Source organism: Bombus pyrosoma, linkage group LG1, assembly GCF_014825855.1.
Source record: "Bombus pyrosoma isolate SC7728 linkage group LG1, ASM1482585v1, whole genome shotgun sequence".
NCBI classification, from domain to species: domain Eukaryota; kingdom Metazoa; phylum Arthropoda; class Insecta; order Hymenoptera; family Apidae; genus Bombus; species Bombus pyrosoma.
In genome coordinates, this window is record NC_057770.1 from 6,501,677 (window position 1) to 6,523,380 (window position 21,704).

Below are 21,704 nucleotides of genomic sequence, written 5' to 3' on the forward strand. Positions count from 1 at the left end.
TGGTAGTTGTTCGCTGAACCAACTTCGGTTGCACAGGTTATCGGGTAAATGTATATCCGTTACATCGACGTTTATCGTTGATCGATGAAAAAGAATCTGCAACTACTACGATGTTTCCGCGATTCATTGGCAGTTGCCGCGCCGGGAGACGCAGTAGTTTACGCGTGGAAAAAATCAACTCGTAGATCGAGATTGTAAAAATAAGTTTGTGCTTTTGCAATCGTGTTTTTTGTTCGGTATAAAATTGAACTTAAAATTAAAATAACGTATTGACGAAGTTGTGAAAGATTCACTCGATAAGTTTTGTAAAATTTGATAAATTTTCTACGGTACTATGTGATTCATGAATTACACACACGTTAATCTACATCCATTATTCAATTTTATTGTTCCATTTGTTTGCAGCGATGTTATCGTTGTTGAATAGCACTTGTCACATTTAAACATTTGGAAATTATAATGACACGAACGTATGAATTTTTGTTACACAGACGTTCCATCTCCGATATCGAATTTTATTATTTCAATTTCTTCGATAGCAGCGATGTTATCGTTGTATAACGTTATCTTTGTTGAATAACATTTGTCATTTCTAGACATTTGGAAATTATAATGATACGAACGTATGAATTTTTGTTACACAGACGTTCCATCTCCGATATGGAATTTTATTATTTCAATTTCTTCGATACTTTAGAGAACCTTACGTATCACGCTTTACACATAGCAATTTGTTCTTATCTGTTAAATAATGAATATTACAGTGTAAAATTGCTCTAATAAATAATATAAAGTATGCTTGGATAGAATTAAGATAAATTACACTCCAATAATCTCAATAACTCTTCATAGGAAGAGTTTCTAGTTCAATGTACTGTTCGAGGTCACAAGCTACCATAATTAGATTTATGAGCGAGATTGCAACCGCGTGTTAATGCTAGTACGTGACGCGTTTCGAGCTAAGGAACACATTTCGGATGCAGTGTATGTAATTTCGTTATTCTCACTTGTTTACTAGAACTGCTCGTCGTATGACCGCAGTGACGAAGGACAATAGTGTCAAGGACAAGATTTCGCTCTCAAACCGTGAAATGGTCACGGTGTCTGAACAGTAATGATCGTGAATGGTGTCATTTTTAGCGATGCCGCATTGTCGATTTATGTTCTGCTAGCAGCGTTAGGGCAAACGAGATTTTTTGCTTCTTTAAGGTTGCTTTTACCCGAAGGTAACAAAGGATCCTCGCCGGTTTCTCAGCAAGGGAGATATTTTATAGGGAAAAAGAAAGGACAATTTACTGGAATTCTGATAGAGGTGTGCAAGTTATTATCCACGTTCAGTTGAGAAGACTGAAGATTCGGTATGCGGCAAAGCAACGTCTAAGAACGCTACGATTGCCAAAGTCCAATAAAATGAGTATTTCGGTGACAGAAGCGCAAGAACGAATCTGCTCGTTTAACAATGGCGAGAAACAAGCCAACAAATTTTATGCTTGTAATTACTCTTGTAAAACCAGTCAAGTTTTATTTCCTTACCGGTTTCCTCGTATTTCGCTTCGCTTCTGATTACCAGATTGTGTCATCCGATAAATCGAGGAAATCCGACAGGAGTTTTGTCGTATGAGTCCTTCGGTTGTAAACGTAAAATGGCACTTTGCGTTGCTTGTCCATTCTGTATTCTCTCGGGCGTTTTTTAAGCGTTCCCATAGATCGCCACGGTGTAATTTTCTATACGCTTCGGAAGATTTTCAATGTTCTGGGTGTTGTCGACTCGTTGCACAACTAATTAACAGGGTGATCACGTATTCAACATACAAGAGCTAGTGTAGTCGTACGCTTCGCGTGTCTGCGTGCATCTCGCACTTCCTTTCGGTTCTGCGTGGATTGATATGGTGAACGCGTAGGTTCGGAATGACGTTCGGGGTACCTACTTTTGCAAACCAGTCAGGATGTTACAAGAAATTGCAATGGTTTGATAAATAAAGTTCTCTGGGCGTAACGTCGCGCCGCCGTCTCCCTGGCCGCGTTGTCGCCGATGAATGTGTAGACTGTAGACACTCTAATCTCTCGTTACTTCAACAATGACCGGTTTAACGAACGTGGGTGGTGATCGATCGACGCAATAATTTCGTATTAATGAGTTTTTGATCAGGCGTTAGATGAAAAAAAAGGCTTTCGAAAGTTGCGTTTTTCCGTTTCGATTTTACGATTGATGGATTTTATCGATTGTATTAATCGAAAAATGATTCAAGCGCGTATTAATAACGGCAAGATCAAGCGCTAATAGAAATCAATCGATTTCCTTTGTTGAAGTTTCACCGTTTTTAAAAATTAGAAATTTTTCTCCGCTCTTCATGATACGTGTATGTCTATGAAGAAAAAAATATATTTAAAATCGATCGACCAGGTGTGGTCAACGACGTAGATACAGCGAATTTGTCGACGAGAAGCTTTTCAGAGAGAGAGAGAGAGATAAAAAAAAACGTGAAAACTTACTATTGTGTAACGGAGCATGATATTCATAGTAACTGCGAAGAATTTAAATGAACGTCTTGTAAGGTTAATTAGAACGTTGAACGACGGATGCAGAGATAAATGATAATAGGATGAATTTTTAAAATACCTCTTATTATTTTACTTCTTCTTTTTTCTCTTTATCGAGTTAACCCTCTCGTAATTAAACGTGGTAACCATTATTATCGCTTTTCTTCATTGTTAGAAATATCAAGATCATGCAATCAGATTATATACATTCGCCGACTTTTCCGACTTCAACGTGTTTTGTTTTATATTGTGCATTCAGTTTTCATTTCCGTTCTTCGTTTTATTCGCTGTGTGATATACTGTAAATTCGTTTTTAGAAAATGGGCCAGGTAGCCCGGAGTAAAAGTAATATCACCGCACGAATACACCACGCCTGAAAATAGTAGCAACACTATACATGCATATACCTTTCGCAGTTCAACATTTCACTGCTCCATCAATACGCATATTTTTCTTCCATGTTGCCTTTTATCGAAATAAAGTAATATAGAATCTTTTAATAACAATTTCATAAAAATTGTAACTTTAACGTACTAGTGGACGCTATTAGGATTGAAACAATAGTGAAATTTTGTAAAAACCAATCAATTTATAAGGAATCGTTTGTCTTCAATCTTCATTCACTTGATGGATTATAAGTCTCATGCACGAAAAATTCGATTGACAGATACAGAGTGCGTCCGAATAACAGATGCCATGTTCAAATATACTTGATAAATTTCCAAACTCGATTTTCTCGAAAGCTAAACCTCAAATGAAAAAATTTATTCCATATTTCGTTCTTATTGTTTCAAAAACATTCACCTCGTGCCTGTACATGTTATGTGGTCGCATCCTGTACGTACGCCCGTTGCTATTTAACTTTACCGTAATTTATAACTGGGCCGAGGGCTCGATAAAAACCCCGGTAGGGTGCTTGAGTGAATGTTTGGAAAGTCGATAGCCGGCGACTCAAAGTCGCCGTGCTGTGAGTGCTATGAGGTGTTGGCGATGATACGACTGTTTAGAGGGTGCGTGAGATAGTTTTCCCAATGGCAAGCGACGCGACGACGTCGCATTACCGAAGAACAAAGACTTTGTTCAAAGGATCTGGTTACGGAATGTGGAAGACAGTGATGCCTTTTTGGTAAAGCTTTCGAGCTGCAGCGACTGAACCGCACGATACTTATCTCAGAACCTTGAAAGAGTAGTCTTGTATAAAGAACTATAACATATGTTTTAGAACGTTACAGAATTAAAAGTTGCCAGAAGTTTCAGAATGAAAGTAGATATAATCGTAGGAAACCCTGGTCGTAGTTGTTAAGTACTTCAAATGAGAGACGTTTGCTTAAAATAATATTTTACATATGATCTTTCTTTTAACTTTACGAATGTGACGTTTGAAATGGTTGGAATTGTTTATCACTCAATGAAATGCTAATTAAATATTCGCGAATCACGTGATTTGTTAAGAAGCTTGCAAAGAAATCTTTTCGTCTCTGGCGTCGTGTCTGCTTGCTGGAAACTTTGATAACGTGTAATTCCTTACTTTTCTTTAAGTGATAGATACGTATGTATCGCTATTTAGAGTTATATGGGCATTTCTTTATGTTCTTCGAACATATCGAGAAAGATATTTCCCAATAAAAAGGTAGAGACTGATTAAACTTGTTAAATTCGTTTGACTTAAGGTATACTAAATATTTTTAAACTTTCTCAGTATTTGATAACTTTTCACGTTGCTCGAACTGCTGTTAAAAATAAACAACTTTGTTCTATATATCGATCAGCAGGCGTTTCCGCTTCTAAGCTCGTTCGCGGTAATTTTCGTTATCTCGGTGAAAAAATCGTGTAAACAGAAGCAATGAAAATAGATGCTGGGTATTTTTTGTGCGTTTTTTTACGAAGAAATCATCGTTTCGCGAAATTAAAAGAATTAAACGTTCGAGAATTCTTGTTCAGTCTCACCGTGAGACCTTTGTGATCCTTGTAGGCGGATCGAAATGTGAGAACCAGCCGCTTCCTTGTTTGGTAACGCTGATCAACGCTTTCCAGCACTTTTTATTCATCCGTGACAACATATCTGGTCTCCTTACGGATAATTTACTGCAGAGTTTCGCTAGCTTTTTTTTTGAGAAAGTCTTATTAGGATCGTAGATATCGCGAAATTTATTCAAATTAGAATTTCTAGAAAGTAAAATTGCATTTCAATTTGAAGGATTATTTAATAGCTCTCTTCCAGGTTTTTTTTTTTTTGGATACTTGCACTTATTACAATTAAGACATTAAAATTTACGAAAAGAATTATGCCTCAGTACGGAAAGTTATTACGCGGAATATCTTTGGAATTTCAAGTGCTTTCGAATTTATTCAAATTCGTATCGTATTGTATATTGTTTATTCTAACGAGGCTCGTAGCCTGCTACAATCTTTGTTTACGTAAGCGCACGGTTGCTTGGCTTTCCTTTTTACCTTTATATCCGCTCCTCGCGTCTATGTTGCAGTCATTCCACTTAATAATCTATTTAGCTTATCAAATATTTGTAAGTCTTACCGTACCATATTATATTATAATACATTCGAGCTTTGCTTTGTCATGGCTCGTTATTAGACTGCGGATATCTATGCGTTTATAGGAAGTGCGAAACCGCAAAATTGCACGGAATGCACATAATACGGAAATATGTGTAAAGTACTCAAAGTGTAATGCTCTGTATATAATGCTTTATAAGCGAAACACTTTTCCTACCGAGGTTTTATTTTTTCAATGAAATATTCTAAATTCAATATTCTCAAAAGCATGGATTTGCACGAAAATCCGCGGTCTATTCATTATCTACCTTATTATAATATTGGGTTGGCAACTAAGTGATTGCCGATTTTGTGAATATCATCTAATGACAAAATCCGCAATCATTTAATTGCCAACCCAATACCTTATAATATATCTCTTTATCACAGCTCGCTTTATGTTTACTATTTTATACATATTATTACTGGTATTTGGTTTCTTTGAGGATTGAGGTTTTCTTCAGGTTTCCTTGAGGTTTCTTTGGAACGTTATCGCACGTGGACTTGCTCCTCCAGGCATAGTGCCCTTATTTTCATGCTTCTTTCCATAAAGTTTGTTAGTTCTCATATTTGTCTCTCTGTATTTGTTCTTGCTGTTTCTGTCCACTCGCTGTTTTTTCGTATGTTGGCCTAATTCGCTCGTACATGCAGCATTTGCTTAATACGTCGTTCCTATCTTCCAGTTCTCTCGTATTATACATCCGGCGTGACAGGCTTTTTTCTGTTTTGTTTCTTATCCCGGTTTCTGGTGTTGTTGCCTGTGCTAAGTTTCTTGTCACGCTTAATTCTCATATTATCTGTTTAGTCGATTGACGAGTGTTCTTCTTGAAATACTCGGCGCTTTCAAACATTTCCATATCTCTGATACTTCTCTATGTTCCGCTTTATGGATCCTTGTATTCTATTGTTATCCTCTTCGACTAGTTTTTCTCTCAGTGTTTTCCATCGAGTTTTCTTCTGCGCTCTATCGTTCTCTGAGTGTTATCGAATTTACAGCGTCGTACTTTGTTTCTTACTCGCGTGACCCAGTTTCTTTCCGTGTTCGGCAACCTTTTGTTCAGTTCTTTCAGTTCTTCCCGACAACTTTCGCGGAATTTATTGAGATTAGGATTGTATAATTTGTAAAAAAAATTAAGGAATCATGGAGTCGTTAATGGAGCAAACGTTGGACGAGAAGCGAGAAGAGTAGTAAAAGACGGTCGAGGCGGCAAAGTTCGTACGATGGAGGAATTTCGAATTGGCTCTTCTGTGCCTTTCAGCGTGCATACTATCTAATGATTCTTTACCTATGCCTGAAACGGCTTCTTTAACGATCTAGCTGAGATATCAGAGTGGGTACTTTGAAATAAATTCTGAAAAGTCGTATCGTTGTGCGTCGGTTCGTTCAAGTGCTTCTTTTCTGGCACAGTGCTCTTTCTAGCAGCTTCGCCAACATTTACTCGAATTTCTCGAGTTCTCTTCGAATCGTCACCCCGTCATCGCCTCGTACAGAAGCGGCGAACATTTACAGGATCGGTGAAAGCAAATTGGTACAACTACATTCTAAAACGTTCTTTTTCCTCTTCTGTTTCGAACGTTGCAAAGGAGTATTCGCGTAGCTGAGGGAACAAGAAAAGACAATGGAATTGGACTTAACAACGAATTCTACGCTCTTGTAAAAGATATTTAATTTCTCAAAAAAGAATTTAAAACTAAAGTTAATCACCGGTATTTTACATCTCGTATCTTTTCTTCTTAGGCTGTTCTACGTTGTCCCAAAGAAATAATGATTTATCCGAGAAGATTTCAGAGAGAATCCCAAAGATGTGAATTTTCGACCAGCTTCCCACAAGTACCTTTCGAAGATCGAATATTTAAAGGTTCTTCTGGATTGATTCTGGTCGTTCTAAACATCGTTCTAAAGTATTATTTCGATATCGTATCTAGTTTAGAAAATAATTTTAAAAAAGAACCGATTCGATAAAACAATGGACATTTCTCTTCATTTTAACCACAACGATGTACAGTGAAAGGTTTTTCTTTTGGAGCAAGTGCTTACGTTTCTAAAACAATTTGAAGATCGGGACACGAATACAGAGGTGACTTTGCTCTTGCGTCGACGACTTTTTATCAACTTTCTGGAGAATCAAAATCGTCGAAGCGAGAGTAGAGTTACTCTTATATTTGTCTGCCGATCTTCGAATCTTTGTTCTGGCTTGTTCTCAGGGTCGAAGTAATTGTTTCAAACAAGTCTGGAACAACTTCCAGTCTCAAGAGGGTATAGTCACCCTTCTGTTCGAGTCCTGGTCTTCAAATTATTGTTCTGAGTTGTTCTAGCGGTGTAGGTACGTGTTTCAAAATAAGCAAGCCCTTACAGAACCTTTTACTCTTTATGGTATTGTTTTTTAAAATGAAAAGAAACGTCCATTGTCTTATGGGTTTCTCAAATTTCTTCAGCTAAGCTAAATATGGCATTGAAATAATATTTCAAAGCAACGTTTAGAACAGCTAGAACAATACAGAACAACTTTTTAAATATTCGATTTAAGAAAAATGAGAGGCTGGTCGAAGATTGATTATATGCGGTCGTTTCCGAATATTTTGGAAATAGATCATTATTTTTTGGAACAACGTAGAAGGAACGTAAAACAACTGGCAACAACAAAATATACGAGGTTTGAAAAACGAGGAGCTGAAATTATACAATCATACAATATATCGTACAATACAATCATACAAGCTTGATATTTAGCTCTAGAACTATCTATATAATTGAGTACTTAAGTATAATTACACCTAGACAATTATATTTATAGCGATATAATGGGACCCTAAAACATGCTCTCGTATCTGCTTTTCCACGATAATACAAATGTCAAGGTAAACATTCTCTCTCGCCCATGTAATTTATTACTTCCCTTGAAAAAAAAGCGTGCAGAAAACATACAGATTGCTCACAGTCGTGACTTCATCTTGCTGTTTCGTCTTCTTTGGGACGAAGGTCTGTCGCGTGCCCTTCCCTTCGCTATAATTCGCATAAATTGTTACAAAATGGCGATCACATTTCGATCGGTTCCGCCATGAAAGCGCTACCACTATAGAAGATCACCTTCAACTTTCCAAGTTACCCGTATTTTGTGCAAATGATCGCGTGGGTGCACGTAGTAGGTGTACGAACACCGTACTATGCTTATCCTTCGAGTTTCAGGTATTAAAACGAACTCTGCTTGGCTATCTTACATACAGTCGATCACTACGTTCGCAACGACTTGAGTTTCGATTACGTGATCGTGTTTCCGGTATTGCGCAAATTAATTTGCTCGTTAGGCCCGAGAGAGGATCGACGTTTATCGCATTTGTGATTGATCAGGCTATTCAAAAGTAAAGTTTCTATCTGGATCGTCTTTAGAATTCACACGTTGAGAAGTACCTGCGATTTTTATTAAATCGTCGTATACGTAGCCCTGAATTTCTATATTTTTATGTCAGCTCGAATTGAACTGTTCTCTGTCAAATTGTTTCGCTTCTAGCACGCTGGAAACAGGAACCTCGAATCGCGAATTGCAGATATAAAATTCCATCGTTCGTGTTGGTTTTTTAGTCTCTTAATTATTTAGCTCGCATGAAAAATTGTACGAAGCGTTTCGAAAAAAGCGCGCGTTTATGATGTTTCTGAAATAAGCTGGCCGAAAAGCTAGCATTTTTACGAATAACGGGGTAATTAGCGTCTTTTGAATAATCATGGTGTCACGTTCATGCTTTCAAGCAATTACGAGAAAATATGAGATAATTATGAGCCGTGTGTGATAGAAGCAAGTTGATACGTTATTTAAATTAATTATTTCACTACAAATATATTAACACATATGTGTTGTATTTTCACATATACATATATATGTCTTTCAGTTCCACGTTATATACATAGGCGAAAATTTAAAATCATATGTGTATGTAACATAGAGTACGTGAGGCAACGTTAAATAAAACAAGTTTACTCTTTTTTTAAACAAGTCTTCTTGCTTTCTTCCATATGGTATATTCACGAATTACATCTGAACTCTGAATAAATCAAACGAAATCAGTGGTAGATATCGCAAGTTCCATATCAAACCAACCTATTGCTCATCCCATCAAACCAGTTACCGCAAGATTTATTTAACGAATGACGTTTGTGTGATAGGGTCGTGTATCATCGGAGATAACTCGAGTCTAGCCATCTCGAGGCGGAAATAAATTCATGCAATTCGATTCGCAGATACGACTTCTATGTAACATCTCGTTTAGAAAAAGGCCAGTTGTTTCTAATCTAAAATGTTTTATCCGAATCTGCTAAGATTACTTCATGCCAGATGTTTTCAATGCTTCCGGGTATTTCTCAATATCCATTATTTGAAGATTCCTTATTTCTATCGATATATCGCATTCCTTTTCCGTCTTTTCTATCGACGTTTGATATAAAGGACGATAACAGTACATCAATGGTTCGTATGGTCGTATTGTGTGAAAATAACTATACGATATAATAAAATAGTAGAAGATAAAATTAGATAATAGTAAGAAATAATAAAATAGAAGATGCAGTACTCTTTTATCGGAAATCGATTAAAATACAAGTTTTACGTAATATCACCAACTACCTACCTCTATCCAATTTTTTGCAAACGTAAAACGACTTGTCTCCACCCAACCGCATCATAGTGACGCATAGAGTAACTGGAAGGGAGGGGAGTTAATAGGCGTAAAAATGAAGAAATTTGATGTAATACAGACAGAATACGTATGAAAATTAGGAAAATAATTTTTTTCACGTGACACATTATGTATTGGATTGGCAACTAAGTAATTGCGGCTTTTGTCATTAGGTGGTATTGACAAAATCTGCAATCACTTAGTTGCCAACCCAATAGGAATAAGTGGCACGTTGTTTCAGATTATGTAAGAAACTGGGAACGCGATTTGTTTCATTATACACGGTGTTTTTGTTTCTTAGAAGAAGTACCAATGTAAATACTCGTATGTGTGCGTAAGCTGAACGATAGCCTTACGAGTAATCCTATCTTATCATTCTAGGAAGCATTATCAAAAATGAAATAAGACACAGTTTGCGGGCGACAGTATTTGCATGAGCTTATCGTTATCGCTTTAACCGCAGCATAGGTATATTCCAGCAAAGTGGAAAGACCCTGCTGTTCGTGCTCCCGTCGCAGAAGAGAAAGGCGTATAACGTAATTTATACTGGATCGTTCATTGATCCACCTTTTTTAACATTACGTTAAATACTAAGTTGCGACACGACCTAAAAAATATCAACGTTAATTAAGATAGCAGTGAAACTAAAATTCTTAGCAAGACATATGAATATATAATGTAAACTGGGGAAACATTGGCAGGTTTCTAGAATATTTTATTGCGTAACGTAAAATTTAAGATACTTGTATTCGTTTGAAATATATTACGTGTCGATTTTTCTGTAAAGTCCTTGACTTTTCTAGTTTTTATTTAGTTGAATGACAGACTTTCTATTTGAATCTAATTGATTAAATTAAATTGAAATTAATTTGATGTTGGAATCAGTGACAGAGAATGAGAGACTCGTCTAAAAATTGGGTTAACTCGAAAAATAGGTAAAAAAATGTAATTAAAAAAATACCACCAGAAAACAATATCTTAAAGTAACTCCACGCTGTTTCTTTGCGGTAAAGATAATTAAAGTGATTTAAAAATAATAGAAGAAAAATGTAAGTAAATGAACTTTTCTTTCCGAATAGAGAAGGAAACGGAGGAAAGTAGCAAACTATACAATTTGAAAATAACTGGATATTCGTTTCGCTGTGTTCCTACCATCTCACCTTGTTTACGGTAACGAAAGCGTTTCACAAAGCTGCATTGAACGAGAGCAAACGATGGTACGCAGAAATTCGACTTTCTCTCCCTCCGTTCGTTCTGCTTCTTCCGCGAATTAAAACATTTCCGTCGCTGAGCTTTCGCCTTGTTTGAAACACGTCGGTCGAAAAGCGTGGCCTGTCGCCGTTACTGCAAGTTCGTGGTGACTCATCGTACGCACTGGTTTTTGTGCGTACGCTGTTGTGCCAGCTGACTTACTACCAGACAGCACTTGACGCGGTCGCAAGGGGAGAGAGAACTCTCGGTTTCTATTCGCGTCAGAACCAAGACAAAACGGAGCCAAAATCATGTTCCCTTTTAGCTAAACGAGTACTGTAACGAGTACAGGTGCAAATCAGCATGTCGCGCCAGTGAAGCAAGACAACTATCTACGATTTCACTTTCGATAATTTACCGAATTATCGTCAATATATAACACAATATTGACAGCAACAAATTTTCAATTTGATTCGACTGATCTAGCAGTTGAGGATCTTATACCGTACCAATTTATTTGACAATAACAGACAGTCTTCATGTAAATAAGATTATCATAAAGTATATAAAATATTCAGAGTAGTATTATGTTATTTAATCGATGAAACCATCTTCAATCCAAGTTCCGTTTCTGTGGTTACGATCATAAAGATATAAGAACGCATAAAAATCCGCAGTCTACTTGTCACATAGCATTCCTAAGTGGATAATAATTTCCAGACTAATAACGTCAAGACTAATGTTCATGACATTTTTCCTCGTTTTGATAAGCACCGCACATTCTTCAACCAACTTCCCGAAACCTACAAAAAATTCCATCGAAAAGCATCTACCGGTTATTATCGATGACGAAACAAATCTCGAATCAGAGATGTCAGGCGAAAACGCGAGCATCCACTTTGCGGTCTGATCGATCGAGAGAGCAGCCTGTTTTAGGTATTACAAATACACCTTCGTAATCACGAGTTTCCGCCAGTTACTGAATTGCTCGCTTCCCTTCCAGCTTTCGATCCATAGTCGTCCAACAGCGGATAATCTCGAGATAGCCTCGGCTCAGTGGCATCCTCGGTATCTGGTGTCGCATCTTCACGCCAGATTCACCGTTTTCATTAATTATGGCAGCCAGATGTCCGCAGTTTCTCCTTGCCCGTTAATCGTCCCTCGTTTTACCTTCTAAATAGAGTACGTAGCTGCTTAATTTAACGCGTGTCTAACCAACAAAGGAAGTTATCCCATGGCAGCGTGACCGATCCGTATACGTATAAACGCGCGATATGCATATTACGATGCGTGTCGCGTGCACGCGTGCGCGCACGTGCACCAAGCAAGTCAGAGCAGCGCTCGTGTTCGTGATTCGTGGTTGATCGTAAGTGCGGTTGCACACGCGCCATGTGCAGTTGCATTTTGCAATGATGCAATTCAGGTTATTGACTCATCGACGGGGATATATATCGGCTATAGAAAGTAGAGAAAATCGTTCCTGTGTTCGAATAGGCCTAAGATCTTGACCATGTAAGGTGCGATGCGAACGAGCGACGCGACTGGTTGCGATTTTACGTCATTCTCGGTCGACGCTGTGCGATCTCGCAGGTTTATATGTATCTCTAATGATGTAACGCGCGCAAGAAGCGGGTGATTGCGTTGTTGGAAGCGCGAAGCTGCCAAATCGCGCAGTGTTACTAGCGCGAGATCTCAATGATCTGAAAGAGTCGCAGCGCTTTACGAAACGCTGACACAGGTCGCGAGTTTCTTTCGAAGGAACCACGAAGCAAATCATTCGGAGACTTTGTACGACTTTTGTATTTAACCTGTGAGGAGAACGAAGGTGTTGAGAAGTGGGCAATTTTGAATCTGCTTGCGAACGAGGATAGTTGCAGTTTTCTTGAAAATTCGTGAGGACGTTTAAGAACATCTCTCAAGTTGCAACGTGATTAGCATTTAGTCTGGAACGTGATGGGAAAGTTGAAAGAAACGAGTGCAAAGACGAGAAAAAGTGACAACGATCGAACTTACCCAAGCGTTACGCTTTAACCTTCATCTTTCTTTGTTATCGATCCATCTAGGAAATAATTCTTTAGAAATTCTGCTGGTGAATCAATCGAAGTTTAGAATTGGTCGAATTCGAAGTACGTACGTACCGTACTATTCTTCTCACGTAGCAACGATTTGAATGTACTTCAGATTTGCTGGGTTTCGAACATCCATTGATTTATCGGTCGAATTTCTGAAAAATTATTATGTCGAGATAGATGAAAATTATTCTGTAGCTGGTTCAAAATTTGAAGGAAACGAAGATCAAGTGTAACACATAGATAAGTCAGATCGCTGTTGCTTTTTTCGCCTATGCTCTCATTCTTTTCAACTTCCTTATCATATTTCGGATGACGTAAGTTATCGTAGCTATGCCAGTATGCTAGTAACGTGTTTCGTTCTTTGAGAGACGCTCTTGAATGTTTTCCTAGAATTTTTCGTTCGCAAGAAGATCGGAAAATGGCCATTTTTTTAACATTCTCCTTTGTTGCGTTAAGGATGCGAACTATAGACGCTGCAATCGAGGCAATTGCTGCAGTGCAGCGTCGCAGCTGAAGTTGCAAAACGGTGGGGATTCTAGCGTCCTCGATTCCTGCGTGAAACCAAAAAACCAAGAACATTCTTATTATTTAAGAAAATGAAATGATAGAACGAAAGAAGATAAATGCTATGTAAATTTTCATATTCAAATAAATAAGTATGAAATAATAATTAGGTACGTTGTAATAGGTAGGCCATATTTGTTCGAACAGTTATTAATCGGATTCTCGCAATTATTTTCACAAACGAAGTGTTATTACACCTGTTCCACAAGTTTTTGTAAAAGCTTTTGCACTTTGCCTTTAACGAAACATCGAATATCCAAGAAGTTACGGACGTATTAAGACATCCAGAAGACACACTTCCTTACCGTGGAGTATGAAATCGTCGGTCATTAACCCGTTGTAATTAACGAAGAGCTAGCCATGGTCAGACAGTGCTGACTCGAAACGATCATTGCATCGAACGAAGAAGGAGAACAAGAATCATAGATACGATCAGTTAGAATTTCCGGCCATTTGTTCGCGATCGCTCCTTTCTTTTTTGCTTCTTTTACATCGATTTTTAGCCTTCTCTTGGAATTCGTTATCTTAAAAGTCATTCTTAAAAATCAACGAAAAAGAACAGTCCTTAATTAATGAATTCGCAAACTTCCGCTGGATTTCAGAACGTACTCTTAAATGCTATAGCAACTTATACCAGTACTAAATTGTAGGAAGTATGTTTATTAGTACTAAAGATATAGTATTATATTAAATCATAATTATGCTATTTGGAGTAAAAATTATATTTAAGATAAAATTTGTGGTAATCGAGGCTTTGTTTAAAATTAGTTCCGAAAATTTAATGTTCGATTCAATTTTAATAGGCAACTTAAAGCATTTCATTTTCGTCAACGTTTATCGACGCAGAAATTATGGAGAATACCAATTTCACTCTGATATACCTAAGTTTGTTGAAGTACATAAAATTATGAAACGTAATTTCATTAATTGTTTAAATATCAGTGCATTTTCACAAATAATTTCCTTCAAAAGTAAAAAGAAAAGAAAACAAGTGGAAAACTAAATACGATATCGTTATCAATATAATACGTGTGAACAGATGGACCTGTTTTTGAGAAACGCCTACACGCAAATACAAATATTTCGTAGAAAAATGATACACGATAAACATAGTAAAATAATCATCAAACAGATTCGTCGATAATTTCCTCAAACGTAATTAAAACTAAAGATGTATGATTTACAAAATTTACAATTCATCGTCTGTCGATGCCAGCCGTATTTAAAGTATTGATAAGATCCATACGACACAGATTTACGAAAAATCAAAATAATACGAATCTAAAAATAGACAACTTTCCCTGACATCAAAGAAGATAAATCGAATACATTCGTCGATTCCCCGCTACGATGCAAGAAAGTCTCATTGAATACGGTTTAAACCTACGTACATGTTCCTAAATTATACGAATACTTACGTATCTACGCGTAAACTTTATATAAGAATATTACAGCTATTGCTATTTTCAAAACTAATCTCAATATCGATATTATTTCATACTGTGCATTGGTTTACGTGTAGGGAGCCCAGGTCCTAAAAAAAAAGAGAAGAAAAAAGATGCGATTAAAATCACAATTAAAATGAAATTAAAATATAGCAAAGAAATCAATCACCGGCAGAAGATCGGATATTGCAAGACGAGAAAACCATGTTGTCCTAATAAGTCGCTTTCACGTTTCATTTTCGAGCACGATGAAAAGCGATATTTACCTTTCGTTCGTCCTCGATCCTGCGCGAAAATCACTGGAAGCACTTTCGTTGCAATTCGGTTATTGGTTTGGTCGTGACCGGTTGGACGAGAAGTGGTGCCGCAGGGAACCAAACCGGTGGGCCACCCATCAGTGTCCCGGCAATTCGACGAGAGGAAAGTAGAAAGTCGACGGCCAGATGCCGAGTTTTACAGCTTATGCGCGTTAATCGGACGTGAAACGCATCGGCACACGCGATTCTCTTCTGGAGAACCGATACATGGCTCACGTTGCAAGTTATACGCCTGGCGTATACGATTCTCAACACTTATACGCCTTGTTCGCCAGTCATCGTTTCATGTGCCACGCGATTTATCTCGCACGGGATAACGGTATTATCATTCCGATTGCGATGATTCAAAGATTTGTATGTTCTTTTATGGTATGTAACATACCGAGCGATGTAACTTATCCGAAGAAAAACATAATATTTGAAGTTAAGAAGACGTTATCGACTCGTTCATTGTTAGCGAAAGATGACATTTCGATTCAAATATATTTTTTATTATTGCAAGTAGGAAGTAAATTATTTTTATATCTGCTTATCTTACAGCTATTTCAATATTAATAACTAGTAGGATTTCTTTTACTTAATACAAAATATCATGGTATTGTAACTACGATTAAGCAAATGTTATTAACTTATTTATTGTTAATGAAGGATATGCCTCTGATTTATATTCCTTTTTTTTTATTACGTAAGGGACACGTACTTTTCAGTCTTGACACGAACTACTTGTTTTAGAAGAATCTCTTACGTTTTCTTTCGACGCTATCGATTATAGGATCCTTCTTTTCAATTCATTAACAGACATATATACGGTTATATTTTTGAAATTGAATAGAACAATCGCTTCTTTCGTGCTTGCTTCGAATATTTTTCTTATAACTTAATTTTCATATTTCACCGAGTATTTCAATCTTTCGTATCTCGAAAATTATTACAAAAACGGAGAAATGTAAGAGATCATTTCAATATTTTCTTTCGCGTATCCAGATGATCGAATTTGTTCAAATCTAGTTTCAGACACCGAACGCTGATCGCTAATTTATCAAACAAATTTATAGCGTGTTAAAGAGGTTGTTGAACCGAAGCGGTAGTTTGATCTGAATTCCGCAGGGAAGGTGTGTATCCCTAATCTCGTTAGGAAGTTAAAATAGCCTTGATCAGCCGGTCGATGCGCCTTTTGCGAACAATGCTATTCAATTTTCATGCACGTGTTATACCGCTGCTTCGCTTTAACCCCGACACAGAGCATGCTGTGCCAGATTGAAATTGTATTCTCCGATTAGCGATTCTGTAAAACGTCTACGATACAGTGATGGTAATTTCATTATTTTATTTACACCCGTGCTCTGACATGTCGAATTAGCTTTGTAATTAAGCGATCTCTAGACTATCTTTCAAGTATATATGACAATTGTTCGCATAATCGTAAGATTGTGTTAAACGATTAATAAATCACGAACGAATTGAATTGTTTTACCACGAAAATCCTAAATGACATACAGATGGAAGGTTGAAAGCTATCTTATGATTATCCTTAATTCGTATTTGTATCTAGTTCCCTGCAACACTTTCTTCTACAGGGTGGTTCGTCATTAATGTTATGAACGAGGCGAAGAAGATTTTATGGCTGAAAATACGGCGCTGATCAAGAATAACAAAATTGAATTGGCACCTCCGTGGTCCCATTATTTATACCATAAAAGCAGATCAGTATACCCGGTATATTTCTGAAATATGTATTTGCAACGATAAATAAAAATCGCACACTCCGTATATCCAATTGATCTCGCGCGACGCGTTGCACAACGACCAATTCGCAGTCAAGTTCACGCGTACTTAACGATTTCTTCAAACCGATTTCCTCAAATAAGAATTGCCAGAGAGAACAGAGAAGCTCCGTATCGAATAGATTCTCCCTTTATGCTTACGCGAGCAATCACCTCGCGCCTAGCCGTACCTATAGCCACACCGTACAATCGCACCCTGTATTTACACACTGTAAGGTGTTTTTCACCCATAGGAACGACGTTGCTCGCGCTCATCCAGCCACCGATCTACCTATTCGTTGCTCGGTCTTCGTTGTGTAATGTGCTTAACAACCGCACGTTAAATAGTTAACGTGGTCATCGGTGCGTGTATCGCGATCCACATACGAAACAGTGCGAAGTTCTTTCGTTGGCTCGTTCGTTGGCTCGTTCGTTGGAACTCAACCAGTCTTTCTCCGGTCTCTCCTTCGGCCGTCTGTCTTCTCGCGTGCCTCCAGTTCCTCCCTTTCATCCGTTTTCGTCGTTTTGTTCGACCTACCCCGCGTCCTCGTCCGCCGTTACGTGTAACCGATCGATAAACGCGTAGCATAAAGGGAAACGCGACGCCCCCGCGTCCGGTAACTCGAAGATGCACGCGTTTCCGGAAAAGTAACGAGCCGCCTGCGTCCGGAGCACCGGAGACTTTTGCGCGCAACAAGCTTGTTCCGTCTGGATGATTTGGATACTCAGGCTCGTTTTGGTAAGGACGTTGAACCCTCCGGGAAAGTTGCCCGTTCGGCAAATCACGTTACAGTTTCAGAAATCGATCGGTTACGCAACCGATTGTCGCCCAGACTTTTTGTTTGTTTTTTCTTTGCTCCTCGCCATTCGTACGTCGATCGATCGGTACGGCGATCTCGAGCGATAATCCGTCGATCGCTGCAATTTTTGGTAGAAATCGTTTCTCGCGCGCGTCGCGTGTACCGGCAACACCGTGGTGATGGAGGTTCTGGAATGGCTTGGAGCGTTTTCACGTCGAGTCGCGAACCGCGTGCTCCATCTGATTCTGCGATTTGCTCGTTTTCGAATGGGTGAAGAGTCGGGCGGAGGACCAACTTTCTGGCGCAAATGCGGTTTTAAGGAAGGTAATTGTTGCTAGATGGGCTGATTAACCTTTTGCGGTCCGAGCAGCATTCGACATTTTATCCCAGCCGGTTCCTCTTTGGAAAGATACTCGAGAAAGTACCTGGATGAGATACTTTCAAACGTAGGTGATAATTTAACTGTGTGTTTTATTTAGATATATGTTATTTTTGTCACCGGTGTTCGCGCCCATCCGTTTCCATTGAATGGAGACGTCCCTGTGCGCAAATTTGTAAAATTTCGATTTTGTCTACGATGTCGTTATTTAATATTTAATTTACGTTAACGTACCGGCTCATTTAACGCAATTATCATAAATTGTATACGTTCATAAGCGTGTCTCTATCTTTGACACGATGTTTTAGCACCTCGTTAAGTCTTGTTATCATCCGCATGTACGTACGTGTGCAGCGCATGAGATAGTTAAGTACATAGGAGAATATATTTTGTAGAATATTCTTGCAACTGAACAGAATCGGACATAATGAAATGTCGAATCTGGTCTGGCACAAGACCGCAAAGGGTTAACCTTTTGACCAGCGAGTTAATTTCAGTTTTTCTTTCTTTATTTTTTCGGGGAAATTAATTATTCGCTTACCGTTGAATGTCGCAGTATTGTTGAATTTGAAACTAACACGATGCTCGTATTTCGTGCTGCATCTTACGAAAATATAAAAGTACTCGTGTCAAAAGTACTCTAGATACTGTAATAAACTGATAGTCGACAAGGTGAAACGACATATTTCATTTTTTCTTCTGTTTCTTTTTTTGTGAAACGAACCTCAGTTATGGAACGATTCTAAAAGGAATAATACGCTGGTTAATAAGGTTAAACACACTCAGGTGCAAAAAGGTGGAATGTTAAGTAGCGAAACGATCTTGTATTTCTTGAAATCGAAACTTTTTTCATTTTCATGGACGTGGAAAACACGATTACGCCTAATTTGAAAAACAAGCTATCTAGGTAGCTAATCGCTGTTTTACATAAAATTTAAAGAACATGTTCTACTTTCTCCGTGCTTGAGTGTAGTTTTATGCTTCTTTTTAGGCAGCTATCAAGCTTTGCAGGGATTTGAAGTCTCTTTGCTCGATATTTAACAAAGAAATTTTCTCTTTTACATAAAACTCACCGAACGTACTACTTTCTATGCTGCTCTTCTGTATACTTCCGTATACTCCACGTACTTCACATCTGAAGCTATTCGTCGTTACTCGACTTAAGCGATGTCTTGCTTTTTAAATTTATGGATTGTTTTACTCTTTGTAAACGCGATATTTTCTAGTGTCTCGATGCACGATCGAACTCTGGAAAAAATTTTTGAAGTGTCTGCTTGTTATATGACAGATAAAATTGTTAATATTTATCGCTTTAAGATATAGGATGAGTGATACAACTGGAGCGAACTGCGTTTCGTGGTTCGGTGAAGGTAGACGTCGCGTGACAAGCGCTTCACGAACCGTTTCTCTTCCTTATTACATAGTTTATCTTTCGAATAGGTCGCAATGAAAGAATCCAGGAATGGTACTTACTCGTTATCCCGACATTGCAAATATTTTTCACTTTGATCCGCAGAAATGTATTTTTAAATTACGTATCCGGAATTTATTTTACCGCGGAATTGTAATTACGTTTGGTATTGTTGTACGTACACGTGCGAAAAAGTGTAACAAAAAAGAATTACGAATTCAGTTCAACTATTTTACTCTACATTTGACCAGTAGAAAGTATGACTTTTCAAATCGTATTGCTTTGTATACGGACGTACGTTATAGAGAGGAAAAATAACGGGACTCGAACGAGTTTCGCAAGTTGAGAAATGATAAATTTATTTTACTAATTATCCTCTCTAAATAATGTTAGTTTCTGATTAATTGTAAGCATGTATAAGTTTACATAAATTAACGTCTATACTTGTAATTTAGAGAAAGTCTTGATAAGGCGATCATTTGAATAAAATTTCACTGTTTCGTTCTGATGCTGATTTTAAGGACCATTTTAAAATTAATAAGTCAGACACGCGTACGGTAGATGAGCAACTCGCGTTTCTAAAAAGCAGTTCATACTTTTATTTTTATCGGCGCTGGATACTTTAATTCTGTTTTTAGTTTTTACGTTTCTAATTGTGAATTTATGATTTTTAATTATAAAATTAATTATAATCGTTTGCGCGTTAAAGAAAGCTTATTACGTTACTGCGCGTTATAAATATAAATTTACAAAGGAAATATCCAACCATTTGTTTCTACGTACCATCGTGTGGAAATATTTCCCCAAAATATCATTAGTTAACATTATGAATTCGCTATCGTAGATGGTTCGAGACTTGGTGCACAGTAATAATAATAGCACTAAGTAATTAATTAACTCGTTTGAACTAATTTCTTAATCTTTAATTATCTCGTGTAGCACAGTCCATTCCAATTACAATGGAATCTCTGCAACGCCTTTTCTCGAACGGTGTCAGCTTAGCGATGGTGAGTTGTCGTTCGAATGAAATTGTTTAATATTCAGTGGCTGTATAGCTGCCCACGTCGTTGTCTTTTTCTGTTCTCGATAACGTTGTGTGTACGATACGTAAAAGGAGCGATGCGTGGCAGCGTCAGGGATTCCGTGTCCTTTGGTTTCGTTGGTCGGCTATCGATTTTGGCAACACGACAGGTATGCAAATTGCGAAGTCGCGGTTACTTTTGAACGCGTTCGTTCAATTTTTTTCCCCTCTCTTTTCCTGTCCTTCTTTTGAACGGGGGAAAAAAATTCGTCAAGGGAACACAGTGCAGCGGAAACAATCCCGCATTAACATTCGCCTGTATATCAAAAGAAATAGTTTACGTTATCGAATTGACGTTTCACATTCGATATTCCGTTCCTATTTGTTATCTTAATTATTATTTTCACACGAACGTGAAATATATCGCCGCTAATAAATTATCAGTCGAGCAAAAACATCAGGAATAATTGTTATTTACTTCGATTATCAATCATCTCCTATAAAAGTTACGCACCGAGGTTTTTCGTGAAATTTATGACGCGACAAAAGTACATAAAAGTGTATCGTTTTAATGCCAATAATTATCCGTTTCGTCTGATAACACTTAATGACACCGGTAGTTTAGTTTCTTGTATTTATCTCAGAGAATCCACTTATTCTCGAAGGATATTTTTAATTAATATCTCGAAGCACATACATACAGTGGGCCACGTACAACACGTGGGACCCACTGCAAGAGTAGACAGGTGGCACAAAAACAATGGAAAAAGTACATACGAACGTGTGTTCTATCTGATATTGTTTCATAGCTATTTTTGTGTTTCGATAATCCGCAACTGCTTACGTTCATTCAGAAGGTGCTCGAAATGAGTACCCTCGGCCTGTATTATTCTACGTACACCTGGAATTTTTGAAAGATGGCGAAATTCTTTGATACGGTGATTGCAAGGTTGCATACAGATCGAGGGCAGCCATTTCGAGC

The 21,704-nt window shown here is 37.7% G+C and overlaps 1 protein-coding gene across 27 annotated transcripts in view; it reads left to right on the forward strand.

The window, feature by feature from the left end:
- LOC122575689 (patronin) overlaps window positions 1-21,704 on the forward strand; it is an 85,562-nt gene that overhangs the window by 21,183 nt on the left and 42,675 nt on the right. The gene's annotated exons all lie outside the window — the stretch shown is intronic.